Below are 10345 nucleotides of genomic sequence, written 5' to 3'. Positions count from 1 at the left end.
CAAAGAAGGTCTGCTCAGGAGGTCTGTTCCTACAGTTCATCTATACAGGATAGGAGAGAGCTCATTCCAATCAATGGCTTCACTTTCTTCCAAATACTTTCTGTTGTGATATGCTCTACTGGGCGTCTAGCCTCTCTGATATCTTTAGGTAAATGGCCAGGTGTATGCTGTGGGACCAGATAGACAGACTCATGCACAAAGAAGAAAACTGTAAGGTTAGGACAGCACAAGTACCAAGGAAGGGATTAAAACTGTGTGTGTATTGTTGTTGTGGTTAACAACTATTTCCTTCTAATGGTTTTTAAGGAGTTAGGAGAAAATTGTGGTTGAAGATGCCACAGATTGACCCTTTCATTCCAGGGCAGAGGGACCTGACAGACATTTCTCTGTGCTCTCCAAAGAAACCTCCAGCAAAAGAGTGAAGACCAGACTTGACTTTCTTGATATGTCTAAGTTAGATCATAAGGAGAAAAAAAAAACACTCTCAAAAAGAAAGTCCTTCAGGTTCACGGATGCCTTATAAAGTGGCAAAATGGGGCACAGGCTCAATGTAATTTTCTCCTTTCCAATTAACTGGCAGTAACCTGGATTAAATATCAACAAGGGATGAGAGCATTACAAGGGCAGGTGAATCTTCCTCAAACTTCAGTAAAGGTTCACTCCACCATCCAGTTGGTTCTCAAAGGAGGCCAAGATGAGGTTTGTTGGCAGAGAAAGGTGAAGAGGAGGTGTTTCTTATTGTTTGTGCAGAGGTTGATTGTTATTTATCTGGAGCTGTTTGTCCATCCCAAATTGCTACACCCACAGTTTCCAGCTCCTCCCAAGCCCAGGTGTGTTCATCAGTGCTACAGACAGGTTGCAATTAAAGGCAGATGCTTGAGTTCCAGTCAGCAGCTGGAGGGAAACCAGCACCTGTGTGGAAAGAAGAGGACTGAGCTGGCTAGTCAGGCTGATGTGCCTCTTTCTTGTTTCCCCACTTGGCATGGAAGCATCCAGTGTCTCCATTCTGTCTCTGTGGAGAAAGAGGTAACTGCTGCCTCCCTCCACCAACTAGACAACTGCAGTAGGGTGTAATGACTGAGGAATTAGATGGACAGATCACCCCTGCTGCAAACCCCTTCCAAAGACATATTACAAACCTGAACAAGGCACTCAGGAGAGAAGCCGATCTAACATTACATTAATTCTTTCTTACACTTGTTAAATAAATCCACTTGTCCTCAGAAGTTTGTTTGCCAGTATATAGCTCTTGTCACAAGCTCCCAAAGGCAAGTGGCACTAGTGAGCCAGACCTGTATGGTAATAAGTGGTTGGTGTAGACGGGGTGTTGTACGTAAACCCTGGTCACAGGGTAGGTCTGCACGACAGTCTGAGGTGTGACTGCAGCCCATTTAGATGTACCCAAGCTAGCTTTATCTAGCTAGCTGGATAAACTATAACAATAGCAGTGAAGCCACGGCAGCTTGGACAGCAGCATGGGCTGCAGAAGTCTATCCAGGGCCCTGGATACATATTTGAGTTGCGAGCTTCAGCTTCTGTGGCATCGCTGCTATTGGTACCTCAGGTAGCTAGACCAAAGCTATTTCAGGTGTGTGTACGTGTGCTGGAATCAGACCTCCGATTGCAGGGTAGACATATGCTGAGAGTGGGAGACTTGTGTAATTCCATTCTAGGACAGGACAGTGCCCAGTGCCTCATGCCTAAGGGGGACATTCAGAGACCAGTGAGAGCACAGAGGTGCAAGCAGCCCTGTACTTTTGATATCAGTCAAAGAAGCTTTTCAATTTTTCTTACATTTTCCAAGGCAGAGCGTGAAGCCCAATCACGTCTTCTTCTCCCCTACCTGATTCATGTGAATGAGACCAACCCTGCGAGGTGCTTCGCAACAGTAGGCACAATTTGTGTCTGTACTTTTTACCATTTTGACTATTATTGTTGAGACTGAGGGTTTGACACTAAATCATGTCAAGTTGGCCAAGCACCACACTGCAGGCAGGCCCCTGGGAAGTGGCCTGCAGAAGTAAGTTGCTGATCAGAGCTAAACCAGCAGGAGTTCGTTATATGTCCCAAGACATTTTGCACTAACCACAGCGGCCGAACGTATGTTACACAATCTGGGATGGCACAAGATGTTTTGCACAAAGACCATGGAATTTTCCACAGAGTTGCAAGAATTCCAACGTCCAAATTGTGGCTGGACAGTTCAAATCCTCCCCAGAAGCAGGGGTCACTTTCTAATTGGCTGACAGCAGCTTTGCCAAGAAGAAAACAAGCCTTCAGTTACTGTATAAAACCGGCTGGTTTGGTCAAAGTGTCACTCCCTGAAGCTGAAATATCTGGACGAGAGAGACAGCGAGCAGGACAGTCATCACCTGGCCACCGAGAGCACTCCCTGTCTGGTAAGTATTATAGTAACTTCTCTCATAATCATCCTTTTAATTCTTCCTTTAAAGTCCTGGCTAAGAAGATGGCTGTGAGATCCAGAGAGAGAAGACGAACACAGTTGTCATAACCCCTTGAGTAAGTGAACTACCTAAGTGAACTTTCTAGGTATTTCGAGAAACCACTTAGTGTCCTGAGAGGCTGAGCTTGAGAACATGCCTTCATGCCACTTCGAATGGAGAAGTAAAAAGCTACACGTTATGTTTACTCAGAATGAAAAGTTGGTTATTTAAAAGCTACCTGAGTTAAAACCATCTCCAGAATAATTCCAGTTATCCAAGTTCCTTTTATTGGGAAATACTAGTTATCCAAATTCAGAGTGTGTCCTCCCTGCAGCCCTGTGTTAGTTAATCACCCATTGATGAACTAACCTTAAGCCTCTGGGATCTACAATTTGGGAATATTTCTGGAGTTAAGGATAAGGACAAAGAGCAAGGGAGTGGAGGGGGATGATGGAGAAGGCAGCAGAGAAGAGATAAGGTGGGGGGAGGGAGAGAGAGAGAGAGAGAGAGAGAGATAACAAGCAAGAAACAAACAGATAAGAAGGTTAAGGTGAAGACTGAAAGGAGAAGTGTCAAGGGAGAGAAAGGACAGTGGAGACAGAAGAGGAGTTCAGCGAAAGAGAGCAGGGCAGGAGGGCAGGGAATGAAGGGAGGCTGACAGGAGGGTGGAGGAGAGAAAAGGGGAAGGAAAGAAAGAGAGATGCAGGAAGAGGGGCTGTATCCGCACGAGACAGAAACCTCTTTTATGCTGCTTCAGTGCCTCCAAGCACTGTCAGCCCTGGGCTCTGTAAGCGCAGTTACAGATTGTGAGGGCTGGGACTGGTTCTAGTTCTCGCCTCCATTCCTGTGAGGACTGGAAAATAGCATAAAGATGATCATCTAACCACCTTTCTTCTTCTTTCTATAATTTCTTATTGCTTTTAAGTGCTGTGTTAAAGCATATAAAGTATGTAAATGTGCAATAATTCTCCACTCTGCACTTTGAAAGAAAGAGGAAGAAGCTTTGAATTGGCTGGTAAGGGAAACCTTGTTTCCACTATTTGAATATTTAGTCAGCTTTGAATGTTTGGTAAAAGTGGCCTAAGACCGAAGGTTACTGGTAAAATTCCAGAGAAATTGGAATAGTTGCAAAATGAGAGGGTCTCCGACTGGGGGAGGGGCATGTCACACTTTCCAGGGTATAGTGTTGAGCCTTCTAGGAATTCAGTAATTATACAGTGTCACAATGCCACTCACTGAAATTTGCCCACCTGCCTTTCCCCATCATGACAGAGGAGCATCTGGACCAAATTTGAGTCAAGTTGATGGTAGCTGATTTAAACCATTATGTGCATTATATGCCTAGGGCTTAATGTGTGAGACCTACTTGAATTGTCAGTCTTAGTGCTTAAATAATCTGTCTGATTTTCTCATTCTAACCTTGGAGTTCTCTGGTTGCAATGGCACAGGTACTCCCATAATTCCATTGTCGAACAGACTGATCCAAAATGAATAAGAATCTGCATTTAAACGTTTCTACTTCAATGTTGGTAGCAAAGTCACCTCCCCAGTGTAGTAAAGAACAAGGATAAGGTTTTCCTCGGTAATAAGATTGAGATAACACCTGAAATGAACTGATGTGATTTTTTTTTTTTGGTTAATTGTAACATCACATGATGAAATAATTTTTAGAAATTTCATAAACATGAGCATCCAACCACCTTTATTTTGCTCTCTGTAATTTCTTAATTGTTTTCAATTCTATTTTGGGCAATAAAGCATTTAAATATGCAATAATTCTGCACTCTGTACTTTGGCTAAGGAAAAAGGGATTTCAATGAGAAATGCAATGTAAGTAATTGTTGAATTAAAATTATTTACAGAACTTCTATTTTTAAAATATATCTTGCTTCATAGAATTGTATTTCTCTGAAATCCTCCTAGGACATCTGTGGTACTGTGTGGATGATCAGAACACACATTAAAATATTATTTTGATTAAAATAATATTTGTACAGCTCAGCAGGTCACATTCCCCAGTGTCTTCTCTCTATCTTGGTGTCTCTCCTCTCCAGCGACGCTCAGTTCCCAGCCGACCTTCAGCCATGAAGTTCCTTTACCTGCTCTCTGCTATTGTCTTCTTGGTGCTCATGGATGCCCCAGGTAAGATGTGAAAGAAAACAAGCAATTATACTTTCGAGTAGAAAATAATTTCTTACCTTTTCTTAGGTGCACTCGCACCTGCCAGCAAGAAAAACAATTCAGATCTGACTGAATTATGACCAGTTAGAAAAAAAAAATCCATGTCCCCTCAGTGTTTTCCTCAGATTTTGCTGAGGCTTGCTGCCTGAGACCCCCATTCTATCTGCACAGCATGTACTCTTCTTATAACGGGCAATCACAGAATCTGGATGGGATACTGACAAATGAAGTCTGGCCAACTCCTTTCAATATCCCTTTGGGTTTGGGAGAAGATGCACAGAGCTAGGAACCAGGAGATATAACTTCTGCTGCTGACTTATGATAATAATTCTATGCTTTTCACCCCCTGACTTCTTATGAAATCAGGTCTCATGTCCTACTCAGAGGTTATGCTGCTGGACACAGAACCCAGATCTCCAAAATGGCAGCTGTTCATCTCAGTGGGTGGGACAGTGTTTGCAGTTTGACAATGCATCATGTAGGAGTTCAGTTTCTATCCATTGGCTGTAGATAGTTTTGTCAAAACACAACAAATGTTCTAAACTAAATATTCTAAAAGATTTGGCTGTGCACATTTGGGCTACCTTCTCAAAATAGCACGTCAATCGGGTATAACCGAACACTGGCGATCGGTCATGAAAGAACAATTCCTGAGTGTGCCTTGTGAAGAAATTCTGAGCAGAATCTCAGAGACAGGCAAGCATTCAAACCTGGAAGGGACTCTCTCAGGTCAATCTCTTTCAAATCTTTGTAGTCATCCAACCCAGCACTGAGACAGTTCAACCCTACTTAGCCAAACTGCATTGATGATACTGCCTGGCACATCATTGTCAGAGCCTGACAGAATCAAAACCATACATCAGCCTCAAAGGGAAGTAAGCAATGCAGGCAGCCCCTTGCTTTCCATCTCTTAAGAGCATGGGGCAATGAAGGATGTCCATGCTGAGAGCTGTGGTTCTAAAATCTGCAGCTGGAAAGTCAATGCCAATGTTTAATTAAATCACCCCATTCTCTTCTTAGATGCTGCCATTGAACAGGAGTAGAAGTACAACCACTGAAATTGTACTGAAGCCATGATAAACTTTTGCACGGGAAGATAATTGGGCAGACTTGGTCAGGTCTCAGTGAATGAGAAATGCCTGTCATCTTGGAATCATAATTGTAATTTACCCTGCATTACAGAATGATGATTAAGGCTTTTTCTTTGTCAGGTTTCTCCCATGGTCTGCTGACCCACCATGCATGTAGAAACCGTGGGGGTCAATGTCACTTTTGGAAATGTCCGTACTATACTAGATACCTTGGCAAATGCGTTTTTGGCCATTGCTGTCGAAGGTAAGCTCAGCGTTCCATAAGGGAGACCCTGCAGTGTTCAGTACTCTCTTTTCATTTAGGAGCTGATGAATCCTCCTGTCCTTAAAGCAGCTCAGCTTTTAGCCCTTTATTTTCCCCCTTTTGCAAACCAGGGGAGGTAATTATAAAAATCTTGGTGACAAGAGTGTTAACATTGTTCCAAATGAATGTGAATGTTTTAAGCATGAAGGTTCTTCTGTAAAGTTAATTCAGCCACCTTGCAGATCTGCGGCCCATCCTATACCTGTTCTGTTTGTTGCTGACTGTATGCTGCAGCAGGAACAGGTCATAGAGAAACAACTGGGAGAGTGAGAGTCTTTCCAGCCTACTAAAATACGAGATTGAGGGTGTAATAGAGCCGTACTCACCTGGCGGTGCCTCCTGCTGGTTGTCCTTGGGAATTAGCTCATCAGCCTCTGGAGCACCCTCTGCTATCTGGTGATCTGCCTTACCACTAGCCCCAGTCCCTCCCAGGACCTGGTGGCGCCTCCCTCTGGGGTGCTGCCCCCTGGCAGTAAACCCCACCAATTCCTGAGGGTCTCCCCTCCCCAGGGAACCCCCACCCACTACCCCACCTCACCTCAGTCTTGGCTGTTGCCAGTCATCGCTTAGCCCCGCTCCCCAGGGCAGACTGCAGTGTATCAGCCACTCATCACAGGCGAGGGGGTTTGGACCTGCTGCCTCTGTCTACCTGTGGGCTGCCCCCTTGAAACTCCAGTACCTAACAGGCCTTAATCTAGGCCTCGCAGCCTGGGGGTTTCCAGGCCAGAGCTCCCCTGGCCTTTCCCCCTCAGCCCCGCTCCACTCTCGGTACTCCCCCAGGTCCCTACAGCCAGGCCCTTCCCTCTCTGAATGCAGGGAGAGACTCTGGCTAAGCTTCAGCCTAGCAACCCCTTTATAGGCCCAGCTGCGGCCATTTCCCCAATCCGCCTAGCTTTTCTTGCCCTCAGCCCGGGGTCTCTCCCAGGGCTGGCTTTTAAGCTCAACAGGGCAGGAGCGGGTAACCACCCCGCTACAGAGGGCAAGAGATGTGATGCTGGCAGCTCCTTGGGCCTGCAGAGTGGGAGCCAGGGACTAGGCTGGAGTGGCCATGCTACCAACTGCAGTGCTGATTTCTTGGCCAATTCACTGAGCAGCCCCAGAGATCCATGATCTCACCCGGCACAGCTGCTAGCATCAAGCTGCCACCAGAACAGAGTCAGACTTCAGGTGGAACTGGAATTTTCTGCATTTTTTTGAGTTCATTTTCTATCACCTGTGTAAGTATGTCTCATTTTAGCTTCAGCTGTAGACAAGGTGTGTTTGATAGAACAGCTGTTTACAAGGGTGTTAATTGTGCTTTTCCATAGTGTGCTCTGTATAGGCAGCTAGTTCTCCCATTTGGATACATATTGGATACTATCCACTTAGAAACTCTGTAACACAGGGTTTTCACAGATTTTTGTGACGCTCCCCCTCCCAACCCCTTAACAGGCTATAAAATCTCCACCACCCACCTGTGCCACAACTGGTTTTCTGCATCTTCAGTAGATTAAAAGCTGCCTTAAACTGATCGTTATACAGTTAAACACACACACATACAGTATATAATATAAATATAAAAAATAAAAGGATAATATAGGTACAAAAATGAAAAACTGATTTTTTTTTTGTTTGTTTTACTGACGCAGTGGGAAATTTCTTGCTGGTGATAACCCACAGGCTTGATGGCCCTCTAAGGTGAGTCAGGGAGTGGAGGTGGCATTCCTTCTCCGGGTCTGCCAACTGGGGCTGAAGCCCTGTTTATTTTGGTGGACCCCCCTGAGGCCTGCTCATGGCCCCCTAGGGGGCCCTGACCCCCTGATTGAGAACCACTGCTGTAACAGAGTGTTGCAGTCAGGACAATGGATTCCCTGTGCTTGGGTTAACCCAGAACCTCTTCATTCACCATTCAGTGAAAGGGTAATTACTCCCATGCCATTTGATTCGAAATGAAACATCATATTGTCCTCGTTCTGTAGGAAAACATCAAAAAATCTGATTCTCTTTTCTTTGTACAGGAGATTTTCTGAAATTGTGTAAGCAGAATCTCAGGGATCTGGGAGACAGCCGCTTGCTTCTAAAATCATCAGATCCTACTGCAATCCTGAAGTGCTGCTGTTCATTTGGGCTTTAAAGAACCTTGTGAGCTGGAGGAATTTAGAAGGGAGCTCTTTTAGCACCCATATAAGATTTGTTACTCCCCTTTTAATAAAAGCAAGCTGATGTGAAAGCATCATGTTGAAGTGCGTGTGTGTGTTGGTGGGAGGCAAGGGGGCTGTTTCTATCATTCTTGTCCTTTAGAAAGCAATCTTATTTATCTTTCTAAAATTAAACATAAAATAAAATATCCTTAAAATCCCCAATCATATGTTAATAGCACTCAAGGGTATTTATAAACCAGGATTCACATATCTCGGTAGATTTCAATGTGCTCTTATGGGTAGATTTTTATTTCTTGAGGTTGCTGCAAGTACTATCTGTTTCTGGTATCACAGGAACTGAGTTCAGTCCCATCTTGACTGTACGATGTGTGGGTAACCCACGCCTGGTGCTCCATTGTACCAAGACCTTCCCTTTGCTCTGAAACCTCATTGTCCACAAGCAGGAGAACAGAGGAAATCAGGCCAAGCTTTAGAAGTGTAGATAGATGATGGATTATGAGTCCATGACCTCTCCCTTTCCCAGCTGTACAGAGTTTATCAGCTTTCACATCCTCAAAGGGTGTGTCTACACTGTAGGTGGAGGGGGCATTTCCAGCTCGGGGAGACATACTTGCACAAGCTGTGAGGGAGCTCGGGCACCAAAAATAGAAGTGTAGCCATGGCAGTGCAAGTGGCGGAACAGGCTAGCAGCCCACTTATGATCTTGTCTGAAACCCTCTATGCCTCCTTCTAGTGGTTAGCTGAAATTACAGCTCTACCTCCAGTGTAGACGTAGCTTTAGGGACACTTTGCATTAGGAGGAGTGGAGGTGGGGTTAAAATGGTTTGGGCACCTGGGAGTGGTTGAGGCTGTTCTTAGGGTGCAGGCAGAAGTTGGTAGCTGGGGAGGTGGGGGTGAGGGTTTGTCCATGCAGGGAAGACTCTGGAGGGGGCTTTGAGGCTGTGGGCATGTCAAGTGGAACTGATAGAATTGACTTCTTCTGTAGGTTACATGTTGGGTGTCTCATGCTGGCTTGAGGGCTTTGAAGCAACATCCATGAATTCGATCCTGTGCCAAACGCAGTGGGTACATTATCTGATGAGTTTTCTTGTGTGAGCTTGTTCTGTGGGCCTGTCCTAAGGGTTTGCCATGATGCAGGTGGATGCGGTCAATGACTGATTGTTGTTATGCAGCACTGATTACTTTTTGCTCACACTTTATTTTCAACTATTATTGGTGTCCTCGTGCTTAGAGGCCTCAACCTGGATCAGAGCCCCATTGTGCTGGGCACTGTACTTGTACCTAGGAAAAGATAGTCTCTGCTCCCAATGGCTTACAAGCAAAATAGACGAGATAGATAAAGTATTATTAAGCCTATTTGACACTGGAAGAGCTGCAGCCCAGAGACACAAAGGGCCCAGATTCTCCTTTGGCCCTTTACAAATCTAGCCCAGAGTGACTTGCCCAAGGTCGCACATGGAGTCTGTGGCTGAGCTTGGATCTTAGCCCTGGCTTTCTTATTCTCCTCTAGTGATTGATCCATAAACCATCCTTCCTGGCTAACACTGCCACAAAGGGAAGCAGAGTGATCCTGGGAATTATCATCCCAGAAGTCACTTTTACCCTGGTAGATGAAAGCGTAAAAGAAAAGAGTCTCTATGGAGGGGATACTGGAACCATGGACAGGAGCAGAACATGGGTTTGGAAAGAACAAGCCTTATCAGACACACCTGATGGCTGTGTGTGATGGAATTACCAAATGAGTGACTGAGCAGCATGTCACTGATGTAATGTGTTGGGATTTCAGCAAATCACTTACTACAGCATCTTGTGAACTCACCCTGAAAGGGCCAAATCCTGCTCAGCTCACTCAAGTGATCCCAGCGGCACACTGGAAGACACTTGGAATAGGCCCACATCGGATAGGATTTGGGAGATCAGGCAATTGATTGAAATAGCCAAGATATTTCCATTTTGTAAAATTATTCTAGTCTCCTATGGGAAATCATGGTCTGATTCTGATCTCCCAGGTGCCAGTTTTACACCTGTGTAACTAGGATGGCTTCAGTGGAGTCCCTCCTGATTTACAGCAGTCACTGCTGAGACTGATTTCAGAGTAGCAACCGTGTTAGTCTGTATTCGCAAAAAGAAAAGGAGTACTTGTGGCACCTTAGAGACTAACAAATTTATTTGAGCATAAGCAAG

At 45.0% G+C, this 10345-nt stretch overlaps 1 long non-coding RNA gene across 1 annotated transcript; it reads left to right on the top strand.

Moving 5' to 3' along the window:
• Positions 1 to 2327: 2327 nt before the first annotated feature.
• LOC144261938 (uncharacterized) lies at positions 2328 to 8196 on the top strand. The gene is made up of 5 exons (XR_013345479.1): positions 2328 to 2399; positions 4499 to 4586; positions 5837 to 5960; positions 7649 to 7697; positions 8018 to 8196. It is a non-coding gene; the product is annotated as an uncharacterized LOC144261938 (long non-coding RNA).
• Positions 8197 to 10345: the final 2149 nt, after the last annotated feature.

The sequence above is a fragment of the Eretmochelys imbricata genome, chromosome 3 (assembly GCF_965152235.1).
Source record: "Eretmochelys imbricata isolate rEreImb1 chromosome 3, rEreImb1.hap1, whole genome shotgun sequence".
Lineage (NCBI taxonomy): Eukaryota > Metazoa > Chordata > Testudines > Cheloniidae > Eretmochelys > Eretmochelys imbricata.
The sequence above is the reverse complement of the archived record's forward strand: the minus strand, read 5'-3'. Positions and strand labels throughout refer to the sequence as shown.